At 43.1% G+C, this 16602-nt stretch overlaps 15 non-coding genes across 15 annotated transcripts; all 15 read right to left on the bottom strand.

The window, feature by feature from the left end:
* Positions 1-831: 831 nt before the first annotated feature.
* Positions 832-920, bottom strand: trnay-gua. The gene is given in 2 exon segments: positions 832-867; positions 884-920. It is a non-coding gene; the product is annotated as a tRNA-Tyr (tRNA).
* Positions 921-1224: 304 nt separating this feature from the next.
* trnay-gua lies at positions 1225-1313 on the bottom strand. The gene is given in 2 exon segments: positions 1225-1260; positions 1277-1313. It is a non-coding gene; the product is annotated as a tRNA-Tyr (tRNA).
* A 300-nt stretch (positions 1314-1613) lies between these two features.
* On the bottom strand, positions 1614-1702 carry trnay-gua. The gene is given in 2 exon segments: positions 1614-1649; positions 1666-1702. It is a non-coding gene; the product is annotated as a tRNA-Tyr (tRNA).
* An 859-nt stretch (positions 1703-2561) lies between these two features.
* trnay-gua lies at positions 2562-2650 on the bottom strand. Its single transcript is given in 2 exon segments — positions 2562-2597; positions 2614-2650. It is a non-coding gene; the product is annotated as a tRNA-Tyr (tRNA).
* A 304-nt stretch (positions 2651-2954) lies between these two features.
* Positions 2955-3043, bottom strand: trnay-gua. Its single transcript is given in 2 exon segments — positions 2955-2990; positions 3007-3043. It is a non-coding gene; the product is annotated as a tRNA-Tyr (tRNA).
* A 300-nt stretch (positions 3044-3343) lies between these two features.
* trnay-gua lies at positions 3344-3432 on the bottom strand. The gene is given in 2 exon segments: positions 3344-3379; positions 3396-3432. It is a non-coding gene; the product is annotated as a tRNA-Tyr (tRNA).
* Positions 3433-4291: 859 nt separating this feature from the next.
* Positions 4292-4380, bottom strand: trnay-gua. Its single transcript is given in 2 exon segments — positions 4292-4327; positions 4344-4380. It is a non-coding gene; the product is annotated as a tRNA-Tyr (tRNA).
* A 304-nt stretch (positions 4381-4684) lies between these two features.
* Positions 4685-4773, bottom strand: trnay-gua. The gene is given in 2 exon segments: positions 4685-4720; positions 4737-4773. It is a non-coding gene; the product is annotated as a tRNA-Tyr (tRNA).
* A 300-nt stretch (positions 4774-5073) lies between these two features.
* Positions 5074-5162, bottom strand: trnay-gua. The gene is given in 2 exon segments: positions 5074-5109; positions 5126-5162. It is a non-coding gene; the product is annotated as a tRNA-Tyr (tRNA).
* An 859-nt stretch (positions 5163-6021) lies between these two features.
* Positions 6022-6110, bottom strand: trnay-gua. The gene is given in 2 exon segments: positions 6022-6057; positions 6074-6110. It is a non-coding gene; the product is annotated as a tRNA-Tyr (tRNA).
* Positions 6111-6803: 693 nt separating this feature from the next.
* Positions 6804-6892, bottom strand: trnay-gua. Its single transcript is given in 2 exon segments — positions 6804-6839; positions 6856-6892. It is a non-coding gene; the product is annotated as a tRNA-Tyr (tRNA).
* A 1795-nt stretch (positions 6893-8687) lies between these two features.
* trnay-gua lies at positions 8688-8776 on the bottom strand. The gene is given in 2 exon segments: positions 8688-8723; positions 8740-8776. It is a non-coding gene; the product is annotated as a tRNA-Tyr (tRNA).
* A 303-nt stretch (positions 8777-9079) lies between these two features.
* trnay-gua lies at positions 9080-9168 on the bottom strand. Its single transcript is given in 2 exon segments — positions 9080-9115; positions 9132-9168. It is a non-coding gene; the product is annotated as a tRNA-Tyr (tRNA).
* A 6422-nt stretch (positions 9169-15590) lies between these two features.
* Positions 15591-15679, bottom strand: trnay-gua. The gene is given in 2 exon segments: positions 15591-15626; positions 15643-15679. It is a non-coding gene; the product is annotated as a tRNA-Tyr (tRNA).
* Positions 15680-16371: 692 nt separating this feature from the next.
* trnay-gua lies at positions 16372-16460 on the bottom strand. The gene is given in 2 exon segments: positions 16372-16407; positions 16424-16460. It is a non-coding gene; the product is annotated as a tRNA-Tyr (tRNA).
* Between the last annotated feature and the right edge of the window lie 142 nt (positions 16461-16602).

Below are 16602 nucleotides of genomic sequence, written 5' to 3' on the forward strand. Positions count from 1 at the left end.
GTTTTTCTGATCTAAGAACAGAAAAAGCTAGCAGAGTTAAACAGGAAACTTCATTTTCTCAACTCATGGCCAACAACCATTAATAAGTTCCACAGGCAATGTTATCGTCTCGTTTCCTTTGCCAAGTGCCAACAATTCCTTCTTTTTTTTGAAGTTATATTTTGGGGTACTTACACCTTTATTTTATAGAGGAGAGGACAGTGGAAAGTGTCAGAACCTGGAAGAGATGACACGTGGGAAAGGGGCCGCAGGCTGGATTCGAACCCGGGCTACTGGCTACATGGACGCGTCCAAAGTGCCAACAATTCCAAGACAGTGATAGGAATTATGTTGCTTTTCACTTAACTGGATTTGAAGTGCAATGCAGTCGAGGATGATGGTTTGGACCACTTTGACCAACCCTTTCAAATCACAGTATAGGACTGAGAGGAAAAGCACATCCTTCGAGCCGGTGTTGAACCAGCGACCTAAGGATCACTGATATTAACATCCTACAGTCCTCCGCTCTACCAACTGAGCTATCGAAGGGATAGGGCAAGGGTTACCCACCTGGAATGTTTTTCTGATCTAAGAACAGAAAAAGCTAGCAGAGTTAAACAGGAAACTTCATTTTCTCAACTCATGGCCAACAACCATTAAGAAGTATCAAATGCAATGCTCATGTGATTATCTAATTTCCGTTGCAAAGTGCCAGAAATTCCAAGATAGTGAAAGCAACTTTGTTTCTTTTCATCCAACTGGATTTGAAGTGCAATGCAGTCGAGGATGATTGTTTGGACCACTTTGACCAACCCTTTCAACTCACAGTATAGGACTGAGAGGAAAAGCACATCCTTCGAGCCGGAGTTGAACCAGCGACCTAAGGATCACTGATATTAACATCCTACAGTCCTCCGCTCTACCAACTGAGCTATCGAAGGGATAGGGGATGGCAAATTTGCCTGGAATGTTTTTTCTGATCTAAGAACAGAAAAAGCTAGCAGAGTTAAACAGGAAACTTCATTTTCTCAACTCATGGCCAACAACCATTAAGAAGTATCAAATGCAATGCTCATGTGATTGTCTAATTTCCGTTGCAAAGTGCCAAGAATATCAAGATAGTGATAGGAATTATGTTGCTTTTCACTTAACTGGATTTGAAGTGCAATGCAGTCGAGGATGATGGTTTGGACCACTTTGACCAACCCTTTCAACTCACAGCAGGGGACTGAGAGGAAAAGCACATCCTTCGAGCCGGAGTTGAACCAGCGACCTAAGGATCACTGATATTAACATCCTACAGTCCTCCGCTCTACCAACTGAGCTATCGAAGGGATAGGGGAAGGGTTACCCACCTGGAATGTTTTTCTGATCTCAAAAAAAGAAAAAGCAAGAAGAGTTAAAAGAAAACTTCATTTTCCCAACTCGTGGCCAACAACCATTTAGAAGTATCAAATGCAATGCTCATGTGATTGTCTAATTTCCGTTGCAAAGTGCCAGAAATTCCAAGACAGTGAAAGCAACTTTGTTTCTTTTCATCCAACTGGATTTGAAGTGCATTGCATTCGAGGATTATTGCTTGCAGCACTTTGACCTCTTTCGACTCACTGTACAGGACTTAGAGGAAAAGCACATCCTTCGAGCCGGAGTTGAACCAGCGACCTAAGGATCACTGATATTAACATCCTACAGTCCTCCGCTCTACCAACTGAGCTATCGAAGGGACAGGGGAAGGCAAATTTGCCTGGAATGTTTTTCTGATCTAAGAACAGAAAAAGCTAGCAGAGTTAAACAGGAAACTTCATTTTCTCAACTCATGGCCAACAACCATTAATAAGTTCCACAGGCAATGTTATCGTCTCGTTTCCTTTGCCAAGTGCCAACAATTCCTTCTTTTTTTTGAAGTTATATTTTGGGGTACTTACACCTTTATTTTATAGAGGAGAGGACAGTGGAAAGTGTCAGAACCTGGAAGAGATGACACGTGGGAAAGGGGCCGCAGGCTGGATTCGAACCCGGGCTACTGGCTACATGGACGCGTCCAAAGTGCCAACAATTCCAAGACAGTGATAGGAATTATGTTGCTTTTCACTTAACTGGATTTGAAGTGCAATGCAGTCGAGGATGATGGTTTGGACCACTTTGACCAACCCTTTCAAATCACAGTATAGGACTGAGAGGAAAAGCACATCCTTCGAGCCGGTGTTGAACCAGCGACCTAAGGATCACTGATATTAACATCCTACAGTCCTCCGCTCTACCAACTGAGCTATCGAAGGGATAGGGCAAGGGTTACCCACCTGGAATGTTTTTCTGATCTAAGAACAGAAAAAGCTAGCAGAGTTAAACAGGAAACTTCATTTTCTCAACTCATGGCCAACAACCATTAAGAAGTATCAAATGCAATGCTCATGTGATTATCTAATTTCCGTTGCAAAGTGCCAGAAATTCCAAGATAGTGAAAGCAACTTTGTTTCTTTTCATCCAACTGGATTTGAAGTGCATTGCAGTCGAGGATGATTGTTTGGACCACTTTGACCAACCCTTTCAACTCACAGTATAGGACTGAGAGGAAAAGCACATCCTTCGAGCCGGAGTTGAACCAGCGACCTAAGGATCACTGATATTAACATCCTACAGTCCTCCGCTCTACCAACTGAGCTATCGAAGGGATAGGGGATGGCAAATTTGCCTGGAATGTTTTTTCTGATCTAAGAACAGAAAAAGCTAGCAGAGTTAAACAGGAAACTTCATTTTCTCAACTCATGGCCAACAACCATTAAGAAGTATCAAATGCAATGCTCATGTGATTGTCTAATTTCCGTTGCAAAGTGCCAAGAATATCAAGATAGTGATAGGAATTATGTTGCTTTTCACTTAACTGGATTTGAAGTGCAATGCAGTCGAGGATGATGGTTTGGACCACTTTGACCAACCCTTTCAACTCACAGCAGGGGACTGAGAGGAAAAGCACATCCTTCGAGCCGGAGTTGAACCAGCGACCTAAGGATCACTGATATTAACATCCTACAGTCCTCCGCTCTACCAACTGAGCTATCGAAGGGATAGGGGAAGGGTTACCCACCTGGAATGTTTTTCTGATCTCAAAAAAAGAAAAAGCAAGAAGAGTTAAAAGAAAACTTCATTTTCCCAACTCGTGGCCAACAACCATTTAGAAGTATCAAATGCAATGCTCATGTGATTGTCTAATTTCCGTTGCAAAGTGCCAGAAATTCCAAGACAGTGAAAGCAACTTTGTTTCTTTTCATCCAACTGGATTTGAAGTGCATTGCATTCGAGGATTATTGCTTGCAGCACTTTGACCTCTTTCGACTCACTGTACAGGACTTAGAGGAAAAGCACATCCTTCGAGCCGGAGTTGAACCAGCGACCTAAGGATCACTGATATTAACATCCTACAGTCCTCCGCTCTACCAACTGAGCTATCGAAGGGATAGGGGATGGCAAATTTGCCTGGAATGTTTTTCTGATCTAAGAACAGAAAAAGATAGCAGAGTTAAACAAGAAACTTCATTTTCTCAACTCATGGCCAACAACCATTAATAAGTTCCACAGGCAATGTTATCGTCTCATTTCCTTTGCCAAGTGCCAACAATTCCTTCTTTTTTTTGAAGTTATATTTTGGGGTACTTACACCTTTATTTTATAGAGGAGAGGACAGTGGAAAGTGTCAGAACCTGGAAGAGATGACACGTGGGAAAGGGGCCGCAGGCTGGATTCGAACCCGGGCTACTGGCTACATGGACGCGTCCAAAGTGCCAACAATTCCAAGACAGTGATAGGAATTATGTTGCTTTTCACTTAACTGGATTTGAAGTGCAATGCAGTCGAGGATGATGGTTTGGACCACTTTGACCAACCCTTTCAAATCACAGTATAGGACTGAGAGGAAAAGCACATCCTTCGAGCCGGTGTTGAACCAGCGACCTAAGGATCACTGATATTAACATCCTACAGTCCTCCGCTCTACCAACTGAGCTATCGAAGGGATAGGGCAAGGGTTACCCACCTGGAATGTTTTTCTGATCTAAGAACAGAAAAAGCTAGCAGAGTTAAACAGGAAACTTCATTTTCTCAACTCATGGCCAACAACCATTAAGAAGTATCAAATGCAATGCTCATGTGATTATCTAATTTCCGTTGCAAAGTGCCAGAAATTCCAAGATAGTGAAAGCAACTTTGTTTCTTTTCATCCAACTGGATTTGAAGTGCATTGCAGTCGAGGATGATTGTTTGGACCACTTTGACCAACCCTTTCAACTCACAGTATAGGACTGAGAGGAAAAGCACATCCTTCGAGCCGGAGTTGAACCAGCGACCTAAGGATCACTGATATTAACATCCTACAGTCCTCCGCTCTACCAACTGAGCTATCGAAGGGATAGGGGATGGCAAATTTGCCTGGAATGTTTTTTCTGATCTAAGAACAGAAAAAGCTAGCAGAGTTAAACAGGAAACTTCATTTTCTCAACTCATGGCCAACAACCATTAAGAAGTATCAAATGCAATGCTCATGTGATTGTCTAATTTCCGTTGCAAAGTGCCAAGAATATCAAGATAGTGATAGGAATTATGTTGCTTTTCACTTAACTGGATTTGAAGTGCAATGCAGTCGAGGATGATGGTTTGGACCACTTTGACCAACCCTTTCAACTCACAGCAGGGGACTGAGAGGAAAAGCACATCCTTCGAGCCGGAGTTGAACCAGCGACCTAAGGATCACTGATATTAACATCCTACAGTCCTCCGCTCTACCAACTGAGCTATCGAAGGGATAGGGGAAGGGTTACCCACCTGGAATGTTTTTCTGATCTCAAAAAAAGAAAAAGCAAGAAGAGTTAAAAGAAAACTTCATTTTCCCAACTCGTGGCCAACAACCATTTAGAAGTATCAAATGCAATGCTCATGTGATTGTCTAATTTCCGTTGCAAAGTGCCAGAAATTCCAAGACAGTGAAAGCAACTTTGTTTCTTTTCATCCAACTGGATTTGAAGTGCATTGCATTCGAGGATTATTGCTTGCAGCACTTTGACCTCTTTCGACTCACTGTACAGGACTTAGAGGAAAAGCACATCCTTCGAGCCGGAGTTGAACCAGCGACCTAAGGATCACTGATATTAACATCCTACAGTCCTCCGCTCTACCAACTGAGCTATCGAAGGGATAGGGGATGGCAAATTTGCCTGGAATGTTTTTCTGATCTAAGAACAGAAAAAGATAGCAGAGTTAAACAAGAAACTTCATTTTCTCAACTCATGGCCAACAACCATTAATAAGTTCCACAGGCAATGTTATCGTCTCATTTCCTTTGCCAAGTGCCAACAATTCCTTCTTTTTTTTGAAGTTATATTTTGGGGTACTTACACCTTTATTTTATAGAGGAGAGGACAGTGGATAGTGTCAGAACCTGGAAGAGATGACACGTGGGAAAGGGGCCGCAGGCTGGATTCGAACCCGGGCTACTGGCTACATGGACGCGTCCAAAGTGCCAACAATTCCAAGACAGTGATAGGAATTATGTTGCTTTTCACTTAACTGGATTTGAAGTGCAATGCAGTCGAGGATGATGGTTTGGACCACTTTGACCAACCCTTTCAACTCACAGTATAGGACTGAGAGGAAAAGCACATCCTTCGAGCCGGAGTTGAACCAGCGACCTAAGGATCACTGATATTAACATCCTACAGTGCTCCGCTCTACCAACTGAGCTATCGAAGGGATAGGGCAAAGGTTACCCGCCTGGAATGTTTTTCTGATCTAAGACCAGAAAAAGCTAGCAGAGTTAAACAGGAAACTTCATTTTCTCAACTCATGGCCAAGAACCATTTGGAAGTATCAAATGCAATGCTCATGTGATTGTCTAATTTCCGTTGCAAAGTGCCAGAAATTCCAAGATAGTGAAAGCAACTTTGTTTCTTTTCATCCAACTGGATTTGAAGTGCATTGCAGTCGAGGATGATTGTTTGGACCACTTTGACCAACCCTTTCAACTCACAGTATAGGACTGAGAGGAAAAGCACATCCTTCGAGCCGGAGTTGAACCAGCGACCTAAGGATCACTGATATTAACATCCTACAGTCCTCCGCTCTACCAACTGAGCTATCGAAGGGATAGGGGATGGCAAATTTGCCTGGAATGTTTTTTCTGATCTAAGACCAGAAAAAGCTAGCAGAGTTAAACAGGAAACTTCATTTTCTCAACTCATGGCCAACAACCATTAAGAAGTATCAAATGCAATGCTCATGTGATTGTCTAATTTCCGTTGCAAAGTGCCAACAATATCAAGATAGTGATAGGAATTATGTTGCTTTTCACTTAACTGGATTTGAAGTGCAATGCAGTCGAGGATGATGGTTTGGACCACTTTGACCAACCCTTTCAACTCACAGCAGGGGACTGAGAGGAAAAGCACATCCTTCGAGCCGGAGTTGAACCAGCGACCTAAGGATCACTGATATTAACATCCTACTGTTCTCCGCTCCACCAACTGAGCTATCGAAGGGATAGGGGAAGGGTTACCCACCTGGAATGTTTTTCTGATCTCAAAAAAAGAAAAAGCAAGAAGAGTTAAAAGAAAACTTCATTTTCCCAACTCGTGGCCAACAACCATTTAGAAGTATCAAATGCAATGCTCATGTGATTGTCTAATTTCCGTTGCAAAGTGCCAGAAATTCCAAGACAGTGAAAGCAACTCTGTTTCTTTGCATCCAACTGGATTTGAAGTGCATTGCATTCGAGGATTATTGCTTGCAGCACTTTGACCTCTTTCGACTCACTGTACAGGACTTAGAGGAAAAGCACATCCTTCGAGCCGGAGTTGAACCAGCGACCTAAGGATCACTGATATTAACATCCTACAGTCCTCCGCTCTACCAACTGAGCTATCGAAGGGATAGGGCAAGGGTTACCCGCCTGGAATGTTTTTCTGATCTAAGAACAGAAAAAGCTAGCAGAGTTAAACAGGAAACTTCATTTTCTCAACTCATGGCCAACAACCATTAATAAGTTCCACAGGCAATGTTATCGTCTCATTTCCTTTGCCAAGTGCCAACAATTCCTTCTTTTTTTTGAAGTTATATTTTGGGGTACTTACACCTTTATTTTATAGAGGAGAGGACAGTGGATAGTGTCAGAACCTGGAAGAGATGACACGTGGGAAAGGGGCCGCAGGCTGGATTCGAACCCGGGCTACTGGCTACCAAAGTGCCAACAATTCCAAGACAGTGATAGGAATTATGTTGCTTTTCACTTAACTGGATTTGAAGTGCAATGCAGTCGAGGATGACGGTTTGGACCACTTTGACCAACCCTTTCAACTCACAGTATAGGACTGAGAGGAAAAGCACATCCTTCGAGCCGGAGTTGAACCAGCGACCTAAGGATCACTGATATTAACATCCTACAGTCCTCCGCTCTACCAACTGAGCTATCAAAGGAATAGGGGATGGCAAATTTGCCTGGAATGTTTTTTCTGATCTAAGAACAGAAAAAGCTAGCAGAGTTAAACAGGAAACTTCATTTTCTCAACTCATGGCCAACAACCATTAAGAAGTATCAAATGCAATGCTTATGTGATTTTCTAATTTCTGTTGCAAAGTGCCAACAATTCCAAGATAGTGATAGGAATTATGTTGCTTTTCACTTAACTGGATTTGAAGTGCAATGCAGTCGAGGATGATGGTTTGGACCACTTTGACCAACCCTTTCAACTCACAGTATAGGACTGAGAGGAAAAGCACATCCTTCGAGCCGGAGTTGAACCAGCGACCTAAGGATCACTGATATAAACATCCTACAGTCCTCCGCTCTACCAACTGAGCTATCGAAGGGATAGGGGAAGGGTTACCCACCTCGAATGTTTTTCTGATCTCAAAAAAAGAAAAAGCAAGAAGAGTTAAAAGAAAACTTCATTTTCCCAACTCGTGGCCAACAACCATTTGGAAGTATCAAATGCAATGCTCATGTGATTGTCTAATTTCCGTTGCAAAGTGCCAGAAATTCCAAGATAGTGAAAGCAACTTTGTTTCTTTTCATCCAACTGGATTTGAAGTGCATTGCATTCAAGGATTATTGCTTGCAGCACTTTGACCTCTTTCGACTCACTGTACAGGACTTAGAGGAAAAGCACATCCTTCGAGCCGGAGTTGAACCAGCGGCCTAAGGATCACTGATATTAACATCCTACAGTCCTCCACTCTACCAACTGAGCTATCGAAGGGACAGGGGATGGCAAATTTGCCTGGAATGTTTTTTCTGATCTAAGAACAGAAAAAGCTAGCAGAGTTAAACAGGAAACTTCATTTTCTCAACTCATGTTCAACAACCATTAATAAGTTCCACGGGCAATGTTACCGTCTCATTTCCTTTGCCAAGTGCCAACAATTCCTTCTTTTTTTTGAAGTTATATTTTGGGGTACTTACACCTTTATTTTATAGAGGAGAGGACAGTGGATAGTGACAGAACCTGGAAAAGATGACATGTGGGAAAGGGGCCGCAGGCTGGATTCGAACCCGGGCTACTGGCTACATGGACGCGTCCAAAGTGCCAACAATTCCAAGAAAGTGATAGGAATTATGTTGCTTTTCACTTAACTGGATTTGAAGTGCAATGCAGTCGAGGATGATGGTTTGGACCACTTTGACCAACCCTTTCAACTCACAGTATAGGACTGAGAGGAAAAGCACATCCTTCGAGCCGGAGTTGAACCAGCGACCTAAGGATCACTGATATTAACATCCTACAGTCCTCCGCTCTACCAACTGAGCTATCGAAGGGATAGGGCAAGGGTTACCCACCTGGAATGTTTTTCTGATCTCAAAAAAAGAAAAAGCAAGCAGAGTTAAAAGAAAACTTCATTTTCCCAACTCGTGGCCAACAACCATTAAGAAGTATCAAATGCAATGCTCATGTGATTGTCTAATTTCCGTTGCAAAGTGCCAACAATTCCAAGATAGTGATAGGAATTATGTTGCTTTTCACTTAACTGGATTTGAAGTGCCATGCTGTCGAGGATGATGGTTTGGACCACTTTGACCAAGCCTTTCAACTCACAGTATAGGACTGAGAGGAAAAGCAAATCCTTCGAGCCGGAGTTGAACCAGCGACCTAAGGATCACTGATATTAACATCCTACAGTCCTCCGCTCTACCAACTGAGCTATCGAAGGGATAGGGGATGGCAAATTTGCCTGGAATGTTTTTCTGATCTAAGAACAGAAAAAGCTAGCAGAGTTAAACAGGAAACTTCATTTTCTCAACTCATGGCCAACCACCATTAATAAGTTCCACAGGCAATGTTATCGTCTCATTTCCTTTGCCAAGTGCCAACAATTCCTTCTTTTTTTTGAAGTTATATTTTGGGGTACTTACACCTTTATTTTATAGAGGAGAGGACAGTGGAAAGTGTCAGAACCTGGAAGAGATGACATGTGGGAAAGGGGCCGCAGGCTGGATTCGAACCCGGGCTACTGGCTACATGGACGCCGAACTTGACCTTTAGGCCAAGTCCGCACCCAAAGTGCCAACAATTCCAAGAAAGTGATAGGAGTTATGTTGCTTTTCACTTAACTGGATTTGAAGTGCAATGCAGTCGAGGATGATGGTTTGGACCACTTTGACCAACCCTTTCAACTCACAGTATAGGACTGAGAGGAAAAGCACATCCTTCGAGCCGGAGTTGAACCAGCGACCTAAGGATCACTGATATTAACATCCTACAGTCCTCCGCTCTACCAACTGAGTTATCGAAGGGATAGGGGATGGCAAATTTGCCTGGAATGTTTTTCTGATCTAAGAACAGAAAAAGCTAGCAGAGTTAAACAGGAAACTTCATTTTCTCAACTCATGGCCAACAACCATTAAGAAGTATCAAATGCAATGCTCATGTGATTGTCTAATTTTTGTTGCAAAGTGCCAACAATTCCAAGATAGTGATAGGAATTATGTTGCTTTTCACTTAACTGGATTTGAAGTGCAATGCAGTCGAGGATGATGGTTTGGACCACTTTGACCAACCCTTTCAACTCACAGTATAGGACTGAGAGGAAAAGCACATCCTTCGAGCCGGAGTTGAACCAGCGACCTAAGGATCACTGATATTAACATCCTACAGTCCTCCGCTCTACCAACTGAGCTATTGAAGGGATAGGGCAAGGGTTACCCGCCTGGAATGTTTTTCTGATCTCAAAAAAAGAAAAAGCAAGCAGAGTTAAAAGAAAACTTCATTTTCCCAACTCGTGGCCAACAACCATTAAGAAGTATCAAATGCAATGCTCATGTGATTGTCTAATTTCCGTTGCAAAGTGCCAACAATTCCAAGATAGTGAAAGCAACTTTGTTTCTTTTCATCCAACTGGATTTGAAGTGCATTGCATTCGAGGATCCTTCGAGCCGGAGTTGAACCAGCGACCTAAGGATCACTGATATTAACATCCTACAGTCCTCCGCTCTACCAACTGCGCCAAAGCTGGGGAACAATAGATTGCAAGGGGGGGGGAAGAAGAGGAAAAAAGGGGAAGAGGGGGGGAAGAAGAGGAGAGAGGAAAAAGGAGGAGAAAAGAAGGAAAAAAGAAAGAGGAAGGAAAAAGGGAGAAAGGCACAAATACTTAAGCTGTTTGAAATGTCTCAAAGTTGCTTCTTAATGAAATATACATCTTGTTGTCCAAATTTTACACTTTTTGTAGTATTAGGGAAGATTGATGTGGATCCAAAGGTTGTAGGTTCGATTCCCACTTAGTCCAGAGACTCTAAAGAAGTGAGTTGTCATTTCACCATGAAAATCTACTGCATCCACTTCTGTTAACTTATTGTATCCATGCTGTTGTATTTGTTTGACAAGTTAAAAATACATTTAATATTAACTCTTCGGAACACAGTGTCTCTCTCTATAGAAAGAAGCACTGTCTTTTGATACAAATTTACATGAAAAGTTACTTTGGTATTTATTCATTCATGTATTAAGACTAAGTCAGGGTTTAAATAGCATTTTTTTTTGGTTCAGATGAGATATCAAGGTGGCAATTACTCTGAAGTTTAAGATTCAGTTCATAATTTCACTGTTCTCTGAACAATACACTAAGCCTGACCAGACTAGGTCAAATACAGACACAATATGTAGAGGATTTTATGGCCTTATACATTTTTTCCTGTTACGATCAATTCGTTATTATAACCACAGATCATGCTCAAAGAACTCAAAGAACTGACCGACTGCAAGTTATGGATTTAAATCAGTATAACTGTTTATTCTTTAATGTAAAAACAAGAATCAACAAACAAAACAACAAACGCTAACACTTTGTAGAAAATGAAAAACTTTAGATAACAGAAAATACAAACTTTGAATAAAATATATTATTAAGAAATAAATAGATAAAAAAAACATTGTTTCAACTGGTGCATTTTTGGCTTCTTTTGGCCACTCACAAAATACAAAAACACTTGTGTTGCTTGTTTTTATGTTCTGAGCTACTGTAAAAACATAGTGGCCTCTGTGGAAGAGGACCCACTCCTTTGTAGATATAAAAGGCTCACTATAACTTTACAAAAACAAAATTACTTTTATATTCAGGAGATTAAACACTAATGTAAACGTACTTGGGATTAATATCCTACTTCTACAAAGTCTGTTGTCTCAATGCTGATAAATTCCTTACACTTTAAGTTTAATAAACTGTAATCACACACTTTGAACATCAAGAAATATTTACATTTTGATATTTACACTTCTCAAGTAAAACCTTATTTATGGTGCAGGGGAGGCAGTAGATCCCAGGACGCATCGCTTCAGACTCTCCACACCAGGAGTAGCCTGTCCTGATGCCTGGTAGCACATGTCACCTGTTGTTGGTCATAGGGCAGCAGGATCTGGCAGAGACCTATGATTGTGCTGACCTCTAGAGTTCCTCATGCTGACCACAAACTCTGATAGTAGGTCCAAACGATCCATGCCTGGCATGTCATGGTCATCCACAGCCTAAAAAAAGACAACAGCAGTCAATCACTTGTTTTATTAAGACATTTATTTTTGAATCATTGCCTTTGTGGGGTCCTATTTTCAGCTTAATGTTAAAGCCCGCTTACCAACTGTCCTTCCTCTGGAGTAGTACCAGGCTGGGTGGTGGCAGAGGCTGAGGTCCCGGCAGAGGCTGAGGTTACTGCAGGCTGCGTGGCGGAAGAGGCTGAGGTTACTGCAGGCTGCGTGGCGGAAGAGGCTGAGGTGACTGCAGGCTGCGTGGCGGAAGAGGCTGAGGTTACTGCAGGCTGCGTGGCGGAAGAGGCTGAGGTTACTGCAGGCTGCGTGGCGGAAGAGGCTGAGGTTACTGCAGGCTGCGTGGCGGAAGAGGCTGAGGTTACTGCAGGCTGCGTGGCGGAAGAGGCTGAGGTGACTGCAGGCTGCTTGGCCGCATAGGTTGAAGTGGCAGCAGAGGCTGAGGTGACTGCAGGCTGCGTGGCGGAAGAGGCTGAGGTGACTGCAGGCTGCTTGGCCGCATAGGTTGAAGTGGCAGCAGAGGCTGAGGAGACTGCAGGCTGCGTGGCGGAAGAGGCTGAGGTGACTGCAGGCTGCTTGGCCGCATAGGTTGAAGTGGCAGCAGAGGCTGAGGTGACTGCAGGCTGCGTGGCGGAAGAGGCTGAGGTGACTGCAGGCTGCTTGGCCGCATAGGTTGAAGTGGCAGCAGAGGCTGAGGTGACTGCAGGCTGCGTGGCGAAAGGGTTAAGGTGACTGCAGGCTGCTTGGCCGCATAGGTTGAAGTGGCAGCAGAGGCTGAGGTTACTGCAGGCTGCGTGGCGGAAGAGGCTGAGGTGACTGCAGGCTGCTTGGCCGCATAGGTTGAAGTGGCAGCAGAGGCTGAGGTGACTGCAGGCTGCTTGGCCGCATAGGTTGAAGTGGCGGAAGAGGCTGAGGTGACTGCAGGCTGCGTGGTGGCATAGGTTGAAGTGGCGGAAGAGGCTGAGGTGACTGCAGGCTGCATGACGGCATAGGTTGAAGTGGCGGCAGAGGCTGAGGTGACTGCAGGCTGCATGGCGGCATAGGTTGAAGTGGCAGCAGAGGCTGAGGTGAGTGCAGGCTGTGTGGCAACAGAGGCTGAGGCTGATGTTTCTGCATGTTGCGTGGCGGCATAGGTTGAAGTGGCAGCAGAGGCTGAGGTGACTGCAGGCTGTGTGGCGACAGAGGCTGAGGTGACTGCAGGCTGTGTGGCGACAGAGGCTGAGGTGACTGCATGTTGCGTGGCGGCATAGGCTGAAGTGGGGGCAGATGCTGAGGTGACTGCAGGCTGTGTGGCGGCAGAGGCTGAGGTGACTGCAGGCTGTGTGGCGACAGAGGCTGAGGCTGAGGTGACTGCAGGCTGCGTGGCGACAGAGGCTGAGGCTGAGGTGACTGCAGGCTGCTTGGCGGCATAGGCTGAGGTGACTGCAGGCTGCGTGGCAGTTTAGGTCGCTTTGCAGCGTCCTCAGAGGGTAAAGCGACACTGGAAGAAACTGCAGGAGAGCCTGCAGATGAAGAGGGAGATCAAGTTGTCTGTTCCTGAGTTGTCTGATAAAAATAAGAAAAAAAGTCACATACATGATGTTTGTGTGTGTCGGTTTTTCAATTTGTAAATGTTTTACTCCTTTATTAAATGTGCTATTTTAAATTGTATCAGGTCAATATACCATTGCAGTTTACCTTTTAAGTGTGAAACACACACAAGCAGACCAAACAAAGACATCTGAACCCGATTCTGGAGCGGACAATTTTCAATCTGTAACTAAACACATTTCAATTTAATGGAAAACATACTGTAGATTTAATGATTTCATGATATTGACCTATGATGTAAGTAATACCATGTGATAGAGTTTGTGCCACTTCTTTTGTGAAAAGCAGTTTGAAGCTTTGGTGTCTGTCATTTATAATAACTGTTCACAGAATTCCACAGTGTTATATAAATGTTCAAATGCTTTTGAATGACATTATAAATTGACTGAACATCTATCAGACACTACTATTATCACATAATGTTAATAAATCCACGTTTTAATAACTAGCTACTAAGTGTACTTAGTTACTACTGTATACATGACATAAACAGCTGTTTCATTCATGTTATGTGTAAACATAATGACAAAGGCAATAAGATAGAGGGCAAATATATACATATACACATCAATAACAGACGGGGAGTTTCAGCTGTTATCTGTCGCATTCATGGTGATATATTATAATGACTGTGACAGATACAAGGTGGAGATCCAGACACAACATCATAGATTACTCAGCAATAGTTTGTCCATTGCTGTATTTATTAGAGCTGACCTGACAACACTGTACGAGGTTGATTACAGTAAAGCAGAAATACGACGTTGACTCATTGACTGTAAGTTGGTCAAAACGTCAGACTACTCCCTGGTCGATCATTGATTAAGCTTTACATCTTTTCATTATGTTTTATCTGACTTGACAAGGATAATAAAGGAGATTTGCGGGAGTTTTCAGCGTCCCACACAGCCTAGAAGTCAGAAATACGACGTTAAATATATAAACCGTGACTAATGCCTAAAGTTGATCCAAACAGATACGTAGTGTAAAAGTGTTCGGGTTGTAGTTTATTCTCCGATATCACAAATAGTGTCTGTCAGCATCGATCAGCATCATACACTGTTATACCGGCTAAACTTAGCTAAAGTCATACGGACATGAGATCCAGACGAAAACAACGTGAACAAATGAACAACCTGGAAACTCACCGTGTCCGAGTAATAAACTAAAACATCACTACAAATATGAAAAAGCTTTGAATGACTTACCATGAAAGGTGCCGATGTGTTAGCTTTGACAGAACTTTCAGTCAACTTTCGTTTCTGTCGGCACTCGCATAGCAACAGCCTTCTGATTGGTCGAGGCGGCAGGAGGCGGGTGTTGAGGCGGACAGATTTTTTCATTGGTAAGAAATGGAAGAGGGGGTGGAATCTGATTGGTAAGAAATGGAAGCCGGGACCGAAGCTTCGATTTGACTGGAAAGAAATGAAGAGAAACTGAGAGGGGGGATGATTTGATTGGCAAGAATTGGACGGAGAAAACGGACTATTGTGCTGTGGGTAGAGCTATCGAAGGGATAGGGGATGGCAAATTTGCCTGGAATGTTTTTTCTGATCTAAGAACAGAAAAAGCTAGCAGAGTTAAACAGGAAACTTCATTTTCTCAACTCATGTTCAACAACCATTAATAAGGTCCACAGGCAATGTTATCGTCTCATTTCCTTTGCCAAGTGCCAACAATTCCTTCTTTTTTTTGAAGTTATATTTTGGGGTACTTACACCTTTATTTTATAGAGGAGAGGACAGTGGAAAGTGACAGAACCTGGAAGAGATGACATGTGGGAAAGGGGCCGCAGGCTGGATTCGAACCCGGGCTACTGGCTACATGGACGCCGAACTTGACCTTTAGGCCAAGTCCGCGCCCAAAGTGCCAACAATTCCAAGACGGTGATGGGAGTTATGTTGCTTTTCACTTAACTGGATTTGAAGTGCCATGCAGTCGAGGATGATGGTTTGGACCACTTTGACCAACCCTTTCAACTCACAGTATAGGACTGAGAGGAAAAGCACATCCTTCGAGCCGGAGTTGAACCAGCGACCTAAGGATCACTGATATTAACATCCTACAGTCCTCCGCTCTACCAACTGAGCTATCGAAGGGATAGGGGAAGGGTTACCCACCTGGAATGTTTTTCTGATCTCAAAAAAAGAAAAAGCAAGCAGAGTTAAAAGAAAACTTCATTTTCCCAACTCGTGGCCAACAACCATTTAGAAGTATCAAATGCAATACTGATGTGATTGTCTAATTTCCGTTGCAAAGTGCCAGAAATTCCAAGATAGTGAAAGCAACTTTGTTTCTTTTCATCCAACTGGATTTGAAGTGCCATGCATTCGAGGATTATTGCTTGCAGCACTTTGACCTCTTTCGACTCACTGTACAGGACTTAGAGGAAAAGCACATCCTTCGAGCCGGAGTTGAACCAGCTACCTAAGGATCACTGATATTAACATCCTACAGTCCTCCGCTCTACCAACTGAGCTATCGAAGGGATAGGGGCTGGAAAATTTGCCTGGAATGTTTTTCTGATCTAAGAACAGAAAAAGCTAGCAGAGTTAAACAGGAAACTTAATTTTCTCAACTCATGGCCAACAACAATTAAGAAGTATCAAATGCAATGCTCATGTGATTGTCTAATTTCTGTTGCAAAGTGCCAACAATTCCAAGATAGTGATAGGAATTATGTTGCTATTCACTTAACTGGATTTGAAGTGCAATGCAGTCGAGGATGATGGTTTGGACCACTTTGACCAACCCTTTCAACTCACAGTATAGGACTGAGAGGAAAAGCACATCCTTCGAGCCGGAGTTGAACCAGCGACCTAAGGATCACTGATATTAACATCCTACAGTCCTCCGCTCTACCAACTGAGCTATCGAAGGGATAGGGCAAGGGTTACCCACCTGGAATGTTTTTCTGATCTCAAAAAAAGAAAAAGCAAGCAGAGTTAAAAGAAAACTTCATTTTCCCAACTCGTGGCCAACAACCATTAAGAAGTATCAAATGCAATGCTCATGTGATTGT

The sequence above is a fragment of the Notolabrus celidotus genome, chromosome 5 (assembly GCF_009762535.1).
Source record: "Notolabrus celidotus isolate fNotCel1 chromosome 5, fNotCel1.pri, whole genome shotgun sequence".
In the NCBI taxonomy this organism is placed as follows: Eukaryota; Metazoa; Chordata; class Actinopteri; order Labriformes; family Labridae; genus Notolabrus; species Notolabrus celidotus.